This window comes from Benincasa hispida, chromosome 9, assembly GCF_009727055.1.
Source record: "Benincasa hispida cultivar B227 chromosome 9, ASM972705v1, whole genome shotgun sequence".
Lineage (NCBI taxonomy): Eukaryota > Viridiplantae > Streptophyta > Magnoliopsida > Cucurbitales > Cucurbitaceae > Benincasa > Benincasa hispida.
This window is the reverse complement of record NC_052357.1, coordinates 5,367,129-5,372,880: the sequence shown is the minus strand read 5'-3', so window position 1 is coordinate 5,372,880 and position 5,752 is coordinate 5,367,129.

The window sequence follows — 5,752 nt, the reverse complement described above, 5'->3', positions numbered from 1 at the left end:
CGAACCAAACCGAATCGAACTGGTTTGGTTCAGTTTCATGTATAAACAAAAGCGGTTTGGTTCGGTTTGGCCATCAAACCAAACCAAACCGAACCGATTCCACCCCTATTGGTTAAGAGATTGAGAAAAAGTAAACGACAGAAGTGTTTTGTGTCTTTAAGTTTTTTTTGTGAAAATTCTCAATCCCTGAAAATCCAAAATAGCTAGAGCCCACCACTCTTGGGTTCTCACCTTAAGAATACCATTGTAACTTTTGTTGTAGTGTTCAGTTTTGTTTGAGGTTAATCTTAAAGAAGGTTTTCAAGTTGTTTGTAATTTGTTCGAGGGCAAACGTAAAGAAAATATCTTCAAAGGTGAGGTTTCTTGAAACCCTTTCTAAAGCATGTTGTAAGTTAGAATTAAATGCATATCTTGTTTGCTGTAAACTTTGTATTCAATGAAAATGGAATTTAGTCGATCCGTTTCCGCTCAAGGTTCTTTTCCTGTTAAAGTTCCTTCAGTAAAATGCTACAAATGATCTGATACTGATCATTCATGTAGAGACATGTAAGCGGGGGTGTCCTATACAAAGAGTTTGTATAAGACCGAATCACGAAATGATTAGTCTTATTATATAACACCGTCAATAATAAAGACTTACATTTCACAAGGATGACCATAGGTGACATGACCTGAATCCTGAATAAGTTGTGAACTTCTGCCTATGAAGGCGATCATTTGATTTGTATGGGTGAGATTGACCAAATTTCCAACTCAATATGCCAACTATTTTGGAGATTTGTTTGATTAGGGAACTAGGAACACAGCTACATAAGACAGAATTCACTCTTTCCCTAATGTCAGGGTAAGTAGATAAATTGCTCCCTAAGGGATGATTCCGGGGCTTGAACAATATGGCCACATACTCTCTTGGCCTGAGAGGGACTACGTCATAGTTGAACTGTAACTTATTGTTTATTAAAGGAATCAGTGGTACTTAAAAGAGTTAGATGTAACTACGTGGGAAAAATGGTAATTTGGCCCAGTTGTACTTACGAGCAATTTGTGAAGGGTCATCACACTATTGATTGGTTATATATAATGGACACAGAAATATTTCTGTAGTGTGAAGAGTGTAGCTATCAGTCTTTAGTGGAGTGAACGATAGTTAATGAATGCTAGGTAATTTAATTAAAGAGTTTAATTAATTATCCAACTACCGTTGGAGCTTCAATCTATAGGTCCATAAGGTCCTCTCTGTAGCTCAATAGAGTTTTAATTGAAAATTAATTTTAGATTAATTTGAATTGTTTAAATTAATTGAGGGAATTAATTATATATGAGATAATTAATTAATTAATTAATTATATGTGATATAATTAATATAATATATTTGATATATTATAATATAAAGTATTTTGAGAGGAATTTGAATATGATTCAAATACTAATTATATGAATAAGATTCATATAATTAATTTATGTTAAATACCATAAATAGTTGAGAGAAATTAAAATATTTAAATATGGATATTAATTATAAGGATGAGATTCATACAATTAACTTAATATAAATATGATTTATATTAAATGTCGTGCATTGTTGAGAGAAAATAAAACTATAGGTTATACTGTATTTGATACAATATAAAACTATTGGTTATGTGTTATATTTGATATAACATATAGTGTATATATATATTAAGGTGGTTATTATATATATATTATTTATTTCAATTAAATTAAATTATATTCATATTTAATTTAATTAAAGGGAAGGAGTTACAATTCCCTCCCCCTAATTTCTCTCAGCCAAAAAAAACGTGCAGTGAGTTGAATGATTCAGAAGTTTATCCTCTTCCTCTGGATCATAGAGAAGAGCTCTCTAGAAAAATCTTCTCCTCCCTCTCATCTTTCGTTCCTTTTCCAAAAAGTTTGTGTAGAGCCCACCACTCCTGCACATTCTCATTCCCAAAAGAATACAGAGGGTTCTCAAATGGTGGTGCCCAATTAGGATTTCGTATTTTGGAGATCGAGATCCATAACGAAGGATTCGTGATCTGTATCGAGGGATTTACACGAAGAAGATGTTCTACAAGGGTAAGTGTCAATTTCTTCCTTAATTCCTATGTAAAAGCATGTTGTAATTTTATGTTCCTTAATGCATATTTTTCTGTTCTGTAATTTTAATGAATTATGTGAAAATTGAATGGGAACAATTCCCGCTTCAGAAGGTCAACAAGCTCAAAGGCTGACCATCCAAAGAGATTAACAAGCCTAAAGGCCGATTATCAAAGAAGATCAACGAGTTTGAAGATTAAAATATATTTTTTCGAGAAAAAACATCAAATGATCATGTATTAAAGATTGTACTCACTGTACTATACTGAAATTAATATAATGCAATGTTCAAATTCCACGAATTAAATTCCTTTAGAAATCTCGTGTGAACAATTTGGTGAAGGAACCCTAAGGTCCATAGCGGAAGCGGGATTGATCCCAAATTTTATTTTCACATAAATCAAAATTTACAGTACTAAATTATGCATTAAAACAAAAACTACAACATACATTTAACAAAAGAATTTAGGGAAAAAGAAGTGCATACCCTTGAAGAACAATTTCTTCACGGATTCCCTCAAACCAGTCACGAACCTTCTTGGAAACACGAACACCCAAGGATGACACCACCAAGCGGAGCCTTCTGTATTCTCTTTTAGGACGAGAATTTCTCGGGAGTGTGTGGGCTCTGATTTCTTTTGAGAAGAGGGAAGAAAAAATTTGAGAAGAGAAAAAGAAAATTCTTTCTTTGTATCCTGTGGGAGAGAAAAACAAAGATCTACCTCCTCTTGTGTAAGACACTGGAGAGAAAAAGATCATCTCCTGGTAACCCCTACTCCCATGTCTGATGAGAGAAATTTAAACTAAAATTAATAAATTTAGTTTAATATATATATATATATTATATATATATATATATATATATATATAATATATATATATATGTTTTATTCTTTCATTAATGCGTGGTATTTAAATATAATTCATTTTACTAAATTTAATTATATGAATTCAATTCACATAATTAATATTTTGAATTATATTAAATATTTATTTCATCTCCATTAAACTTTATATTATAATGTATCAAATCACTATATAATTATATCATAATAATTAAGTTAATTAATTGTACCACAATAGAATTAATTCCTTTCAATTAATTTGAACCAATTCAAATTAATCCAAAATCGATTCTCACAAATCCTTGTTGAGCTACAAAAGGGACCTTATGTAACTATAGATTGAAGCTCAAATGGTACTGTGAATAATTAATTAAACTTCTTTAATTAAATTATTCAACATCCATTAACTGTTGGTCACTTCATTAAAGATCGACAACTGGATTCTTCGCACTACAAATATATTATCTATGTCCATTGGATATAATCAGTCAACAGTACGATGATCTCTTCACAAATTGCTCGTAAGTACTTCTAGGCCAAAATTATGATTTTGCCTCTACAGTTAACATCTAACTTCTTAAGTATTACTGACTCCCTCTAATGAACAATCAGTTATAGTCCAACTATGACCAAACCCCTTTCGGACTAAGGAGGATTGTGGCGCCACATTGTTTCAAGCCCCGAAATCAGTTCTTAAGGGAGCAATTTATCTACTTATCCAGACGTTAGGGAATGAATGAATTTTGTCTTGTGTAGCTATGTTTCCAGTCGCCTAATAAGACAAATCCTTAAAAATTGGTAGGTCTTATTGAGTCCGGTGATCTTGGCCCACACTTACCCATACAAATCAAAAGACCGCCTTCATAGGCAGGAGTTCACGACTCAGTTAGGGTTCAGGTCATGTCACTTATGGTCATCCCGGTGAAATGTAAGTTTCTATTATGAAGGGTGTTATATAATGAGACTAGTCATTTCGTGGTCTGGTCTTATATAAATCTCTTTGCATAGAATACTTTCACTCACATGTCTCCACATGAATGATCAGGATCATATCATCTGTAACATTTTACAACAAAAGTAATATCTATGAAACGGGACGTATTCTTAGTGTCACTAGGATAAGGTACCCAATCTTATCTATCTACTACAAACCATTTAGGTTATCACTTAAACATGATCCACTTGTATATCTCTACATACATGTTTAAGCTATAGAAGATAACCTTGGATGTTAGTTTATTGGTTTGTGAGTTAATTATACTAAATGTTGAATAAAAAATCTCATATTTTATTAAATAAAGAAAATATTTGTACATTACAATTACAAACTATAGAATCCACGATATTTAGGGCATCAACCCCAACAATTAGCACGTCTAGTGGGACCATCTCTACCTTTCATCCCTTTCTCTACAACAAAAAGAAGTCATGACATCTAAAAGCAATACTTCCAAAACTTCAAGCGATGTTTACACGAGAATAATTACTCGAAGTCGTTCCAAGGAAATTCAATGATATAAGGAGCTGCCACCCTTTAAGGTTGAGAAGAATATATGGGAACAACTATCAAAATCAACAAATAGTAAGATTGTCATCAAGGAGAATCCATTGTCTAATGAAGCCACTTCATCTTCTGAACATTCAAGCAAAAAAGCTTCAGAACCCAATATAATGTTAGTCATGATGACAAGCGTGGGTACAAATGAAGAAAGAATGGTTGAACTAGAAAAGAAGGTAAGCATGCTAATGAAGATGATCGAAGAAAGAGATTGTGAAATCGTGCCTCTAAGGAATCACATCGAAAGACGTGATGCTGCTGAATCAAGCCAAAAACCTGTTGTCAAGGATAACGACAAAGGTATGACAATCCTGTAAGAAAACCAACAACAACAATCAACTTCAATTGCTTTGTTGTCTCAACAGTTGTAAGATATGATCACAAACTCTATCAGGGCCCACTATGGTGGTCCTTCTCAAAGTTCCCTCTTGTATTCTAAATCATATACAAAGAAAATTGATAATCTAACAATGCCAACTGGATACTAGCCACATAAATTTCAGCAATTTGATGGGAAGGACAATCCAAAACAACATGTTGCTCATTTTATCAAAACATGTGAAAATGCTGGAACATGAGGGGACTTATTGGTCAAACAATTTGTTCGAACATTCAAAGGAAATGCCTTTAACTGGTACACTGACATGCAGTTTGAGTCAATTGACAGTTGGGAACATCTTGAAAAAGAGTTTTGAAGCTGCTTCTTCAGCATTTGACGAATAGTTAATATGTTCGAGCCCACGAACACCAAGCAACGAAAAGGTGAACTCGTTATTGATCATATAAATCTCTGGAGAGCTACGAGTCTAAATTGCAAAGATCGTCTCAATGAACTTTCTGCTGTTGAGTTGTGCATTCAAGGCATGTATTGGGGACTTCTTTACATTCTTCAAGGTATAAAGCCTCACACCTTTGAAGAGCTAGCAACTCACACCCACGATATGAAGTTAAGTATCGCTAGCCGAGGAGATGAAAATATTTTAGTCTCCAATATAAAGAATGAAGAAAATGGTGTCGATATGACTTTAGTAGAATCTATGGTTATCAAGACAACACCTCTTAAGTCATCTTTCAAAGAAAAAGACAAGAAACCCGAAAAATATCGAGAATATGAATTACACCGCTTAACTTTGAAAGAAAGACAAGAAAAAGTCTATCATTTTCCTAATTCTAACATTCCTGACATTTTAGAGCAGCTACTGAAAGCACGAGTGATAAACTTCCCGAGTCTAAACGACCAAAAAAGATG